Raw genomic sequence first — 14,870 nt, forward strand, 5'->3', positions numbered from 1 at the left:
CCCATTCCTCCTCACTTCCCCTCACTCTACCCCTCCTTCCTTCTGTAACCCACAGACAACAATTAAACGGGTACATTTACTAGAGTGCGAGAGAGAGAGCGAACGTGAAAGCGGAAGAACGAGAGCGGCTGAAGTTAGGGAGAAAGTGAAAGACCCAACAGCAAGCGAGCAGGAGAGATCAACCCTGAGAGTGCAGAGAGCAGAGCACAGCCAGCCAGCTACCCCCCCAACTCAGTCAGGAATCCTCGCGCACATTACGGGAGTTAAGATCATTATCGAGTCCTGTAGCTCAGCGGTTAGCGCACTCGCCTCGGAAGCGAGAGGACCCGGATTTGATTCCGAGGTGGGACAGAACAGATTGAAACGTTGGGCAAGTTTCCATAAACACCTCTGTTTAGCTAGCAGTAAGTAGGAATCCACTCGTTAGTCGATTGGCGAAGCGCTTTTCCGGGCAGGGGTAATAATTCCTTCAAAAAAATAATAATCTGGTCACTTCAATCCACGACTGTTTGTGGGACGTTGCTGTGCTCAATTGGCTGCTGCATTTCGCCCACAAAACACACAGTCACTACACTTTACAGTATATTCTGTGAAGCGCTTTGAGATGTTTCACCTATGTAAATTCAAGGATTATTATTATTTATATATATATTCCAAGCACGAAAGTAGCTACAGAGATTGCTCCTTCAGACAGTTCAGACTTTTCTACTAATCAAGGTTGGTAGAAAGGCAGCACTCTAAATTCTCCGTTGTTCATATTGAGAGGCTTCATAAAAGGAATCTTCAGGTTTCATATTTATGAGAGTTAAGACACTTGACAGACTGAAGGTTGTATGTGTACTCTCCCCAAAGGACAAGTGACCTGGTGCTGAATCTGTCAAGTTATGTTGCTGTCACGATATATACATAGTAGATATTACACATTTACTCCATGTGGCCTAACAACATGGCCCAGAAGTGTATCCTGCAGGAAAAATAACATTTCTGATGTTCAATGCTATCCTGTTATGTATGCTCTAGATTATAAAATGCATCAATGTATAAATAATTTCTCCTTACGTTTGGGCGTTATTCCAGCAAATATCACACAAATTATTATTATGATTGCATAATAATTGCACCAGGTACTCAAATGCAGCCTGAAAATCTTTCTCTCTGGCTCCACTGCTCTCCCAGGAGAAGATGACCTTGCCCCATAGCAGCTAAGCCAAGATTTAGACACAGAGGAATCACAGGCATCAAACCAGCATTGCATCCCCTCCAATATATTGTCAAAATCATTATCATGCACAGTGACTGTTAACCTACACTCTACAGGTCATTGCTTTCATACAAAGGGGAGCAACATTGGAATAAAATACTTAAAGAACCAGAGAACCCTGTCAGTGATATGTCTTTTGGGGAGGGATAGTTTGGAGTAATCAGGCTGTTGCTAAACGGATTACTGAACCATACAGTCCAGGAAAGTCCCAGGTTCAATCCGCTGTCTGTGTTCAGTTAATTTCAGCCAAGTGACAGTAGGGTGCTACAAATGACTTTAGTTCTCGAGGCTTGAATGGAACCATATTGCAATCTGAGTTAGGACCTCAGCAGAGGGTAGAAATTGAAGAGTTAGAGCGGACTAACGGATTCATGCTGGGACCTATTGCCTTCCTAGTATTGTACACATATAAACGTTTTGGATCACAGTCTCACTCAAGATAATTACATTTACAAATTATGAGCTGTGAAACTAAAAGTAGCCAAGGTATTACAAAAACTGCCCAAAGATATTATGGACCTGGGATAATTGCTAGCAGATGCAGTTTAACACAGAAAATTGCAAGGTATTACATGCTGGAAATAAAAATAGAAGGTCCATGAATTCTATGGATGGCACAAAATTGACAAGAGAGAAGTTGAAAGAGCTCTAGGGTATTAGTTGATGCGTAATTTATCTTGCGCCGTATTACAAGATCCTTTGCGGTCTTGTAGCCAGAAGTCATGTTACAGTGCACTGACCAGAGAAAACCAGCGGTGCTGTGTGCAGTGCTCATCAGTGAGATATAAGATGGCTGTCAAGATCCTAGTTGCAGTGCAGAGTCGAGCAACAAGGCTGATCTCCAGTGTCAGAAGGATAAACTATGGGAAACAACTTGATAAACATTAAAAGAGATGTCTGAGAAGTGACCTTATTGAAGTAAAGAAGGCACTGCTTGGTATAGGAAAAGTAAACTCACACAATATTTTCAGCTACGCCAAGACATCAGGACAAGAAACCATAGGTTCAGGGATATCAAGGGTAATATTTAGACAGATACCTGGAAGTATCTCTTTACAGAAGGTAATCCACAGCTGGAATGGGTTACTAAGAAAACTGGATTCATTTCAGCAACAGCTTCATTCTTTACTAAGAAGACAGCAGAGTTATAACTGTTCTGGAAGAATCAGATTAAATAGGCTAAATGGCCATCTTCATTCAACTTTGTGTGTTGTTGAACAAAAAGCAGATTACTGATCCTATTAACATCTTTCCAATGCCAATCTTTTTAATACATTTTTTAAAAAATGTTCACTGGTCTGGTACATGAAGACACATAATGCATCCTCTTATGATGCTGAAACATCTCAAAACGTTTTGCACATTTATAGTGCAATAATTATAGTGGAATATTGAATAGTAATCATCACAATTCTCCTTCCTCAGATGGGTACAAAGAGAACAATTGTAGTTTCTCTACCGCGTCCACTAAGATTAGATGACATTTAATAATGCAACACTTTTAACAATGTTGAGGATATAATAATAATCCTTATATTCTATATTGCGCTTTCACATCAGGTGGATATCTCAAAACACTTCACATAATTTACTGTAAAGTTGAGAGGCTTTATTTTGTGAGCAAAATAAATGGTAGTGAAGGATAACTATGATACTAGTCTACGTTAATGGTCCTCAATTGCAAAGCCATTCAATAGGAGCTTGCCTTTAGGGATCAATGTTCATACTACCTGTTTGGTGTGAATGAACAGTTTTAGTAGATTCACAGACAAATGAACAGTACTGCAAGCAAAATGTGTTCACTCTTGGCAGAATAAATATAGCATTAATAGTCAAAGGTTCATACAATTCCAGTAGTTGGTTGGATGTCTTCCCTACAGCAGCAGAAAATGTCTGGATTATGTTCAGTTTTAATGCTGGGACAATGTACAGCCATGTCATGAGGACCTAATTCAGGACAAAACTCACGACAATCTCTGTTCAAGGTCATTCTAGGTGCCGAGGCTGACAGTTCTCAAATATGCCATGTTTTGCATAACTTTGAGCTGTGAAAAATGACAATGCTCTCTCAGTCCAGTATGAGAGTGTCAGTAGAGTTTGAAAAGCATTGAACTAACTGGGAGGTGTTTTGACTTGCACTGACTGGTGATAACACTTCTGTGAACCTTAAGTAGAGCTCTGTTAGGTTGGTTTTAACACCTCATCTAGCTCCGAAATCTACCTAGGATTAGTTTACAAGACCATTACTCTTTAAAATTAAGATCAGGCAGAATTGCGGAAAATTCTTAAATTGAATATTAATTTGAAAGCCAGTTCTTCAAAAGATCCTTCTTACAAATGAAGGCTGAATTTAAGAAAAAATCCCCAATTCTATAAGATCCTAAATTTTAAGATAAAATGGATTTATAGAGTAAATCTCGGTGGAATTTCAGGCCTCTAGTTCTATACAATCCATTAAAGTAGCACTTGAAGGGGTGGAGGCTCATGTGAAGTGTAAACACCAACACGGACTGGTGGACTAAATGGCCTTTTTCAGTCAAATTTAAGCTTGCTTCTATCAAAGTTGGTTCCACTTACTTAGTGAGCTTTACAGTGAGCTTGGCTTTCCTATCTTATTTCCCCCACATTAAATTTGCTCTCAATCGTGTAACCTATTTAATGTAACAATTTTTAAAAATGTAAATGCAATCCCTCATGGTCAGAAATTGTTGCAAAATCAATTTATTCTATTAAACTTCATTGGAAGTAGGCATGATAAATGTTCAGTAATATTTTTTTAAAAATCCTATTATTAAACCTACTCCAGATTCGCTTCATGTTTTGAGCGATTGTCTTACAAATCTAAATTCTTTCTAACAGGGAATCAGTCAAATGAATTCATTGCTTCAATCTTACATCTAATTGTAAGCTTGATAAAGTCAAAGAGGACATGCTTTGTGATGTGTAACAAAACATATGAATGTATTTGCTTGCTCCCTGTAATTAACACCAATTTATGCCTGACTAGCTAGTCACAATACAGCAACTAGGTAGACAATAAGAAAGTGCTGAGACAGTGTACTATTTAAACAGTTTCAGAGCCTGAGATATGAAATTAAGTCAGAAATAAGTAATCGAATAGTCCACTTGCAAACACATTCACTACACTTTGTAGTAAATTCTGTGAAACACTTGACATTCTTCCAACTTGAATGGCAATATATCGCCCATATAATTCACAGTCACTACACTTTACAGTATATTCTGTGAAGCGCTTTGAGACGTCTCAAGGACATGATAAGGTGGCATTTCAAATGCAAGTATTATTATTATATCAAATGCATTGATTATTATTGTCGTATATTCCAATGCACATTGATGCTGTGGATAATACTGGAAAATCAATGTTAGTCTGGCACACCTTATTGCATGAAATAGAGCTGCATTTAAAAAAAAGCTTCTTTTTAACAGTAAATTCTATTTACAGTCCACCAAGAAACATAATTCAATAAAGAAATACAAGAACTTATATTGCAAACTCCCTGTGTGCAAAATGATGCTTGCCTACAACAAACAGCCAGGAGAATTGATATCAATTACTGTAATACATTGAGATATTTTGAGGTATAAGGCATTATAAAAGATTAAAGTTATTTTTTATACTTTCTCATTGTAAAACTGTAGACTTCTTTATTACTTTGCCATTAATTATGTGTTTGTACCCTTTGTAATGCCAGTACAATGTCCTGCTATAGCTTAGCACCAAATCAACAATACAGAGAGGACACTACACTCTGTATTGGTATATACCTAAATCTCAGGTAATCAATGACATATGAGAGCATTACAAATGTTTGAGTGTTTCCATTGTTCATGGGGACCAGTATATTCATGAGTGGCATGTTCATGAGAGATCACACAATTCCAATTGATGAGAAATTATTATGCAGAACAACAATACTTTATCCACCTATCCATTATTTCCTATACAGTAAGAGAAATAGGGTTAGCCTTTTACTCACCTCTTTGCTTAAACAGTGGTTACCATCACATAGAGATGAGTTGGGTATGCAGGTGAGCAGGCAGAGGGAACAAGTCTGATGTCAAGATATACAAAATACTAACATGTATTTTTAGGCCATGTAGGAGATTTGGTAACCTATACCACTACAATGAAAATGGCAACAAATCGTGGAGTAAATTTACGTCTGGGCACGTAGTCGTCATTCAGAGAGGCACTTAATCTCACAGTTTAAAGCTGTCATTTTAATAGCTGTACTGAAGCACATTTCACTGTAAGTGAATGTCTCATTTTATTTAAAACCACAATGTAATCCCATCTCTATAGTAATCATTGTCAAAAAAAACTTAAATAATTTTGCTTTTTTTAAAACTATTGTGTCAAACCAGCTGCTCTTTCTCTGTGTCAGATGGAATAAAACATTGTTGCTCACCCTGTTTGGTCTGCTACTGTACTGTGTCCTAACTAGAGTGGGGTTCGGTGGGTGGCAGAGCAGCCTGGAGCAGTCTTCTCACCTTAGCCACACTCGGAACCCTAGCAATGGCCTCCCTCCCAGAATGTTACTTGGAACTTACTGAAAAACATTCTTAGGAGGGATTGTAAATAGGCAGAAATTACTGATACTCCTTACTGATCAGTAATGTCGATTAAAACTTCATGTTTCTTTACAATTATCAATTTTATTATCAATTTAATAGACCACATTAACTCTTACTGTGTAAAAGTGTAAGAGTTTAATAATAAGAAGAAGAATCCTTGCATTTGATATAGCGCTTTATCATGTTGTTGAGATGTCTCAAAGCACTTCACATAATATACCGTGAAGTGGATTATCTGTGTATTTTGTGGGCGAAATGTAAAATTTAAATCAGTTCTTTGTACTTAAGCTATATCAATTTTGTTTTAAGTGCATTTCTAAATTCCTAGTGTGTTTGCCATACACTACTGCTTCTGACTCATTCCCGGCCTCAGCGCACTGTGCTAATGTATATCTTGCTTCTAAAGTATGTACAGGTGTCAAACCCTAACTACAGAGGTGTTTCTTTTGCTGGGAAACCAGTAGTGGGGCAGAAGGATAAGCCTTACCTCCCAAGGTTGCCAGAGGGCTGACGGTGTCAGACTGCCTGTACAGACAGCACTCCAGATGGAGCAAACTGTATGGGGCTGCATAGCTATTCCCGATTCTATGTTTCCAATTGCTGGCCTGAAACATCTCAGCCTCTGAGCAAAGTCCATTGGAAAGATAACACAATCACACATGCTTTTGTATGTCTGTTGCCCTGTTACTATGGGAGCTGTCCCACAGTGTAGACAGGGTGATTATACTTGAAAGAACATTAATAAAAATGCAGCATCCAATCTGTTCAAAACCCTCATTTTTCACCTTTTCTGTTATTGCTCGTCTAGCTAGCAATGCAACAACAATCTGCTGTTATTCTCACCAAACGTTATTTGTCACCAGGTCAAAATAATACTCATTTTAATAGTGTGAAATTTTGCCAGAAACATCAGCAAAATTATTAGTTGTGGAAAGGTTTAGTCAAGGGAGCGTTGTGCACACCTCCTTACTGATCCGCAAGGTAAGCAGTTGGCAAAACAAAAAAAATTGGGGCAAGTTTGCATAGCAATAAGCAGTTCAGCAAGCATAAGATCTGAAAATATAAACCCACTTGTGTATGAAAACAAATGACAAAGATCCCATGCATACAATCAGAACATTATTATTCAAAGTTAATAGCAGTTTTGATCCAACATGCTTTAACATTCACCTCAAGCTGAGGATTGCTGCAGTAACCGGCAACCACAAGTTCATATTACATGCTTTAGTAATCAAAATGTTAGAAAGGAGAGTGTGTTAAATAGACAGTATCGACTCCTGTCAGCCTAACTGCTCTTCACTCGAATGTTATGATGAAAGCTTCATACTGTTTTTTAAAAAATAAAAATGAATGAATCCTTTGCCTTTTGTGGGCTGGAAGTTAAAATTCTGATGCTATGGCAGCAAAAATGCCACCACAGCCTGGCTACACTTGGAGACACTGGTCGTTGAAAAGGTGCTCATTGGGAAAATGGCCTCATAAATGGCACCTTGATGATGGAAATGCAATTTGGGAAGGTGTTGCTCTTTCAGGGGACCCCATGTATGTCATACTGAAGCATGTAAATGTGTCTCCTTCCGGAAGTCTCACAGGAGCTAAGGTCTTGAGGTTTAGTGTGAAATACCTGGGGCTTCCTGTAAGAATCACACTTTATGTTTTGAAGCGCTTTTTCCTGTCTGAGCCCCCCTTTACATTATCTGTTTCCCTGATGAGCACTTATTTTAAACCAACCTCAAAAGAAAATATTCTCCCCCCCCCGGTTGATAAATGCACTGATCTTTGGCAGAGAAAGTATATCATTCTCCATTTGTTTCGTAACATTACTGACCTCTGGGCAGTGAGCAATTTGAATGGAAAATCCCACGCTAAGTGCAGATCAGCAAAGAATATTAACACGTTGTCAACAATACACAATAATCTGCAAAGATCAGTGTATTTCCCATCAACAAGGGAAATACCACCACACATGCAGTCACTGTTAGTGAGAGGGAATGGAAATGTGACCTGATCCTTCCTAAGCATGGAGGCTGGATGTTTGTCATCTGGCTAGGCTACATTTGATTAGTTAGCAAACTCAACGATCGACGTGACTGCAAGCCCAAAATTTCAGTTTATTCAACCTTGGAGAACATAGAGTAAACTAAGCCTGCCGGGCTCAGTTCATCATTCATCCTCCCCTTGCTTCAATGAATTGGAACTCAACTAAACTTCCTTATACACTGCAAAGGGGACAACTATAGCCAATTTGATTAGACAGTTCCCTGACAAAGCACACGCCGGTGCTACTTCTTTATTTTCTAACAGCCTCATAAAGGTGAGACTACATAACATATCTCAGTTTCTATTGTCCAATCTGATTTTATTGTTTGTACCTATAAGATATCAGAGCTCACTGAATGGGTTCATGAACAGCTATTCTGGGTGTAGCTGGAAGGAGTCATCTCCTTTAAAGCAGGCGGCTACTGAGGGCATTTGATAAACTGAAACAGGGCACCACACAAAATCATGGCTAACAGGACATATTTATGCGTGATGCTTGTATATGTTTTGACAAGTAAGGGGAGGTCAAGGCAAAGGATTAATTTCTGCAAATCGATACAGATTTTCTGGCTTATTTATAGCACTATGGCCAATTATTGCAGCTCAGTTTACTTTGAGAAATGCAATACTGCAATATGAGGAAAAGACGTGAGTATTGGTTAATTTGATGCTTTTTTTTAAAACAAAATAATAAAATGCATGACAGCAAAACGGATACTGTCTCTTTAAAGAGGGTTCCTCTCCAAATGAAGCAGTGATCCTGTTAATAAAGGAAGGAAAGTACAGTGCCTTGGTTTCCCTTAAAAGGAGAAGGGGTAGCCACCCATTATTGGAGCCTACTCCCCCACTGCCAAATGCTGGCCATTCCCATTTTCTGAGCCTGTCTTTATCTTAACAGGATCACTGGCTTTAAAACAGGTACCCGAATACAAACATTTGCATTACGGAAACAGAACATTCAGACAGCATTTCAAACAGTGCAAGAACAGTCACCATGCATTGAAAATAAGGACAGAATAAGAGAAGCCATTTCAAGGTACATGCCAACAGTATTTACAGTGAACAGAAAAAAAAGCAAACCTTTTCATATTATTATATTAACCTTGTGGACAAATGACAATAATGAGAATGAAAGCCCCCTGGAATCTCTGTTGAAAAAGGAGAGTTTTATAAAAACAGATTTGATTTTTGCCCTGCGTCAATACTGCACAGTGCTTCAACTACAAGCTACAAGAGCAGTTAGTTTTCTTATATACTTCTAAACTTGGTAGTGTTCCCAGTCTTCTGATTTCAAGGCCAAAAAGTACCCTCACAGGAAGTAAAATAATTATGTCCATTGGAACGGATCACTTCATGTACCTTTGATCTGTGATAAAATACTTTGAGATTATAATAGATAACTTGAGTGAGGAAGCGAGCATCAGCACAGACATGACAGTTAGAAGGGGCCAAGTGGCCTCCTTCTGTGCTGTAAATTTTCTCTAATTCTATCAGGGAAACTAGTGACTTATTTAGATTTACATTCGAAAAGTGACTTTTTTCAGCCTGCTTGCTAACTAGGGATCTGAGCAAGACGGGGAGATGCACTTACCTACAAATATATTTAATTATTTACAGGTTCCAGGAAATGAACCGTGGACTGAGTTTTATTTGCACTAAGTGCAAATTCATCCGGCATGGCTCAAACCATTTAGGATTCCCGAATACTCGCTGGAAACAAATTAAAATTCAGCCATAAATATTAATGCAAAGTCTCTGGCCTGGTCTTGGTACTGGCAAATTATTATTCACCTTTTAATTGAAATGCATTTTCAATGTGTTTTCCCATTAGAAATCACTGATTTTGTAGCAAGAGATTCAAAGGTCTATTCGCTCCACGATTGCAAGTTAAGGATTTTGTAAATATAACAGTACATCATTGCAAAGCGCTGCCTTATTCGGGCTGACCTGTACAAATCTTATTTTTTGATGAGGGAGGTTTTAATTTTTAACAAACAGTTTACTAAAGTGGGGTTGAGAACACAGATAACTGCTTGAGAAACATTAGATCACACGAATGGCGTTTTCTGCAGTTCACTCCAAAGCACAAGAATTTTGTTGTGACTGAGACCTCCTTGGAGTGATGCACGGGGGACTTACAGTAAAATGCAGCTCATGTCGCAAGTGCTTTTTCTGGCGGTTTCGCCATTGGAGCATTTTTTTCAACCTCAGTACCAGCACAGCAGGACAGAGACTGGCAGCTGCTGCCCTACAATAAATAACTTGCTCGGTGGGTACTAGCCTGCTTCACATCCTCCGCCCTGCCTGCCCCACCTTCAGCAATTGGGCCTTCAGGCTTAATGACCTCTATGCTCTGGAACTCCATCCCAGAATCCTTTCACCTTGCCACTTCCCTTGTCTCCTTCAAGATCCGTCTCAAAACCTTATTTTTTAACTGCAGCTTCGATCATCTTCATACCCCCACCTCCCTTGGTCTCCCTCCCTCCTGATTCCAACTCCCAGCTCGGATACAAACCCTCGACTGTGCAGCGCCTTGGGACTTCTGACATGAAAGGTGCTGAATAAATGCAATTTGATGTTGTTGCTCAAGTCCTGGTTGTGTGACAATTTGTTCTTTGGGTCAGGATGGTTTCACAATTAACACTGAAAACTCTGAAATGTTCCAAGTCAACGTTTCACAAGCTTTACTCAAATAGTCTAATGGGTTAAGGCATCTCCTGGTGCAGTACTAGGTCATACTCGCCAGAAAGTTGCCAAACTCTAAGCTGAGTAGGCTGATCAATGCTCCTGGGTAGGGAGAAGACATTTAGTCAATGTTCCCATTCATTACTGCTGTCCAATGATCCCTGCTGGTGGGTGCCTGTCTTAAGTATCAAGCTCAGCTGTGATACCCCCACAGTCGAATGTTCTGCGATCACTTACTGTCAAGGCTCAAACATGAATAATGGCCACTTTGGCAAAGTACTAATGCCAAGTAATGCTCATTGAATACAGCTCAGAAGATTAGGAAAGGAGGGAAGAAACTTGGTTACAATTAATATGAAAATTCTGAAAAATATTCCACAATCCATGGCTAAAACTGCAGAGTCAGGTTATTTCCATGTATAGTTAGGAGTTGAGGAATCCCTGAGTAGAAATCATGTAAATTGCAGCATTAGAAAGCTATCGAGCCTAAACTGCTGCTATCTGACTCACCGAACTGTACTGTACTCTAATCTCAATTCCTAGTTCTTTTCCTGTAACCTTTAAATTCCTCTTTTCAAACTAGTTTAGAAGATTTCATTTTCCCTGGCAGAGACTGGTACGCAAGGTTACTCAAGGTTTAACATCCTTTGCCTATTGATTCTTGCTTTCTCCAAAGATTAAACTCAGAAGAGGCCACAAGTATAAGCGGATGATGCATGCATGACTGATATCTATCCCTGGTGTAAAATCAAACACAGGACAAGAGGAGAATGTTTTTTTCCAGAGGCTAATTTCATTAGCTCTCTCCAATTTGCGGAATAGTTAAAGGGGCACTGCAGCTTTAAGATACAGAAAATGTAGCCATTGATTCTAAGAAACTTTCTATCACTTAATCTAAGTGACAGCTTAGCAGCACTATAAACTTATGTGCGTGCATTAATTGCCCAGTAGAATAGCAGACTGTTACCAAAAATGTTTCTGATTTTATACCCTATAAACTTCCAATGGCAATACAGGGCTAAAACTCCTGATACTCTTCTGTTATTCCTGCATTTCTTGAATTTGAAGAAATGCTGTTGGGATGCTATGTAGTCTGTCATTTAGCATGCTATTATGCTGCTGTTTTGAAGTATATGTGACAGATAATGTTAGAGCAGGACTCAGGTCAATGGCTATTTAACAACTAGGGTTGAATCAATACACATGTTGGTGATGACACTGCAACTTATGGCTCTCAGGAGCCAGAAAAGTTCACAGATGTCACATGCAATGAAGCAAAACACAGCTTTGAGAGGCTAAGAGACGGGAGAACAGAGCAGCCTCATGGTAAAATCCCTGATCTAAGTAGATGAGATGAAATCCAGGCCAAAATCCAAGTATAAATTTGGCATTTCTGTAGAACTGAGACCAAAACAATCTTTTCCTTGATCAAGTCTTATACTATTACTTTCAATGCTGAAGTGGAAACGTAGAGAGGAGCCAAATCTTCATTCTGCCAATGAGCTACAGTGCTACAGCAATTGCTGTAAAACAGATTTGGCTCAGATTTATGACTCATGGACGGGTGCTTATTGGCATCACTACCCTACCAGCCTAGTCAAAACATGGCTGCTCAATCAATATTAAGGGTGCACAAGTGTGAAAGTCAGTAGTGGTAGGCAGTAGAGGATCACTTGCAATGTGCTTTAGCAGTAACTCAGAAAGACAGGCTACCAGTAATGGTCTGGATTTTTTTCAGATCAGGAATAGGATCAAACCAATGTGCGCAAGTCCTAATCCTGCTGTGTCTAATGTGAAACTGAAGAATTTCCTATCCTAACTATAGTCTCAGACATCTAACTGTGAAACTTTCAGAATGAAAACAAAACCAGCACATGTACAATTGCCCTCATTTGGACTCCCATTCTTTTATCAAAAAAGACTCTCTCTGTACTTTGAACAGCTAATATAACACACTGAGAATAGCTTAGCAGTTAATGTTGCTCCCAGTGCAGTCACTTTGCACAATCAATGCAGCTGACTCTTGTGACTTGAATTTCTATCAAACCTGGCATACAACTGAATTCACAGCTAACAAAAGGGGGATACAGGACAGAGAAGCTATTCCTAATTTCTGCGTGGAGTGTGGATATGCCAAATTCTATGCAAAAAACTCAATGAATCAAAATGAGCAGACCATTTTTCCTAAACCCCTGTACTGCCTCATAATAATAATAATCCTTGCATTTGATATAGCGCTTTTCACGTCGGGAGGACGTCCCAAAGCGCTTTACAGAACACACTGTAAAGTGAATTGACTGTATATTTGTGGGCGAACGCGGGAGCCAATTGCGCACAGCAATGTCCCACAAACAGTCGTAGATTGAAAATGACCAATTTATTATTGTTTTTGGTTTTGGAGGGATTATTATTAGGCGTGTGGAGTAAGGAAACTTGCCCAAGGTTTCGCCCTGCCTGGAATTGAACTCAGGTCTCTCACTTGCAAAGCGAGTGCTCTAACCACTGAGCTACAGGACTCATGCATGTATAGGGGGAAAGCTTTGAGTACCATCTTACATTGTGAATAGTGGCATCTAACTTAGATATAAATTCATGTAAAATATCTCTACAATACAATAGTTAATGAAGACAAGTAAGTTACAATCAATCTTCTATTTAATCTCTTCCTCCTAAAGCAAGAAGTGTGGATAAAATGGTTTTGGCAGGACTATTATTTTGTCTGGATTATTTTGTTGCCAACCCCATCACTGGCCTTGTAAACTGCTGTTGAATAACATTTTCCCATTATAAAATAACACCACCAAGAAAGCTCTGATCCAGGATAATACCAGATCAGGATAAGAGGCTCTTGTCTGCCAGGGCAGTAGATTAACTGACCCTTGGAGAATAACTACTTTAATACCAACTACTACATAGTGAATCAAGCCACTTATTTTAGGTATGTATATGTGTTAAAAAAGGTAAAGACACTCTACCTTTTAATCCTTTTAGGATCTTTAACTACATCTGTATAGCCAGAACTACTTTAGTTTTTGTCTAAATGTTTTGTTTTACAAAACGACAACAAATAAACTCATTAGAAAAGATGAGCCAAACTACTGCACAAGTGAAAATGACAAACACTAACCAATGCCATTCTCATCCCATTGCTACTTATCTGTTATACTTTTACAAGATATCTCAGAAACGTGAAGGCAATGACTTGATACCTGAATATGCATCAGATAAATTCACACCTCAGGAGCCATTTACGAGTTTGTCGAGAGACACCGCATTAGAACACCATATTGGATGCAACTGAAGTTCTGCCACGTTCACTCAGTTACACAGTAACAGTTTCAGGCAGGAACAGTTCAATATAATCCTACACAGACTAGGGTTAAATGGTCCATTTAATTTACCTTTCCAACTTCCCAAAAAATGTCTTACAAGACATCCATCTTATTACCTATCCTTGCACTTTCCAGGAACTTGTCTAGTTTCTCTTTTAAACCCTTTACAGTTATTCATTCCATGGATACTGTGATTTAGCAGACACGCAATGCCACAAACAGGTACAGGACACAATTGGCGAAACAGTCTGAGGTACTGCTCACTCCAACAGAACCTCAGAAACCACGAGTGACAAAGCCCCAGAGGTTATGCAAACCACACCCAGACTCTACATTCTCGTTATACCACAGACGAGCATTTAGACATGTAATCTAGTATATGTTTATCAATGTAATTTTTCACTGTTTGGAAACACAGTAAAGGCAGTCAGTTGAGCTTCTTTGCAATGCCAGCAAGAGGCTGTTGTGTCAGAGACACTGAGCCTATTGCAAGCCACTTGCATTACTTCTTTCTAATGAGATTTCCCATTATAAACAAGCAAAAAAAAGGTTGCCATTCTTAGCGATCGTTAATGTGATCAACCTACTCTTGTGACTTTGGAAAGAGAGTGTTACTCAAGAGTTAGTGGAGTAGCACAAAGTTATTTGGTGGTCTCTGATGCCACACCTATATAAACACCAACAACAGCTCACACACAGGATGACAAACAACTGGCTAGTGAGAAAGTAGACATACTGAAAAGGGTTAGCCGAATGCTCAGGTTCTGGAGGAAAACTGCTAACAGGTGATGACACCATGCTCGCTCACTGGACTACCATCATCAGGGTCACTGAAACTAATGGAGCCCTCCTCCTCCTCCATCTCATCTAACTGCAGACTCCCGAAGGAGAACTTGTTCCTAGGCATGGGTGAGGAGTTCACTGCTATTGGGTTCCCAAATGTCAACGGGGGA

General features: G+C 39.3%; 1 protein-coding gene across 5 annotated transcripts in view; it reads right to left on the bottom strand.

Moving 5' to 3' along the window:
* Nucleotides 1–14,870, bottom strand: part of farp1 (FERM, RhoGEF (ARHGEF) and pleckstrin domain protein 1 (chondrocyte-derived)) — a 178,927-nt gene that overhangs the window by 44,686 nt on the left and 119,371 nt on the right. The gene's annotated exons all lie outside the window — the stretch shown is intronic.

This window comes from Callorhinchus milii, unplaced genomic scaffold (genome assembly GCF_018977255.1).
Source record: "Callorhinchus milii isolate IMCB2004 unplaced genomic scaffold, IMCB_Cmil_1.0 Scaffold4, whole genome shotgun sequence".
NCBI classification, from domain to species: Eukaryota; Metazoa; Chordata; class Chondrichthyes; order Chimaeriformes; family Callorhinchidae; genus Callorhinchus; species Callorhinchus milii.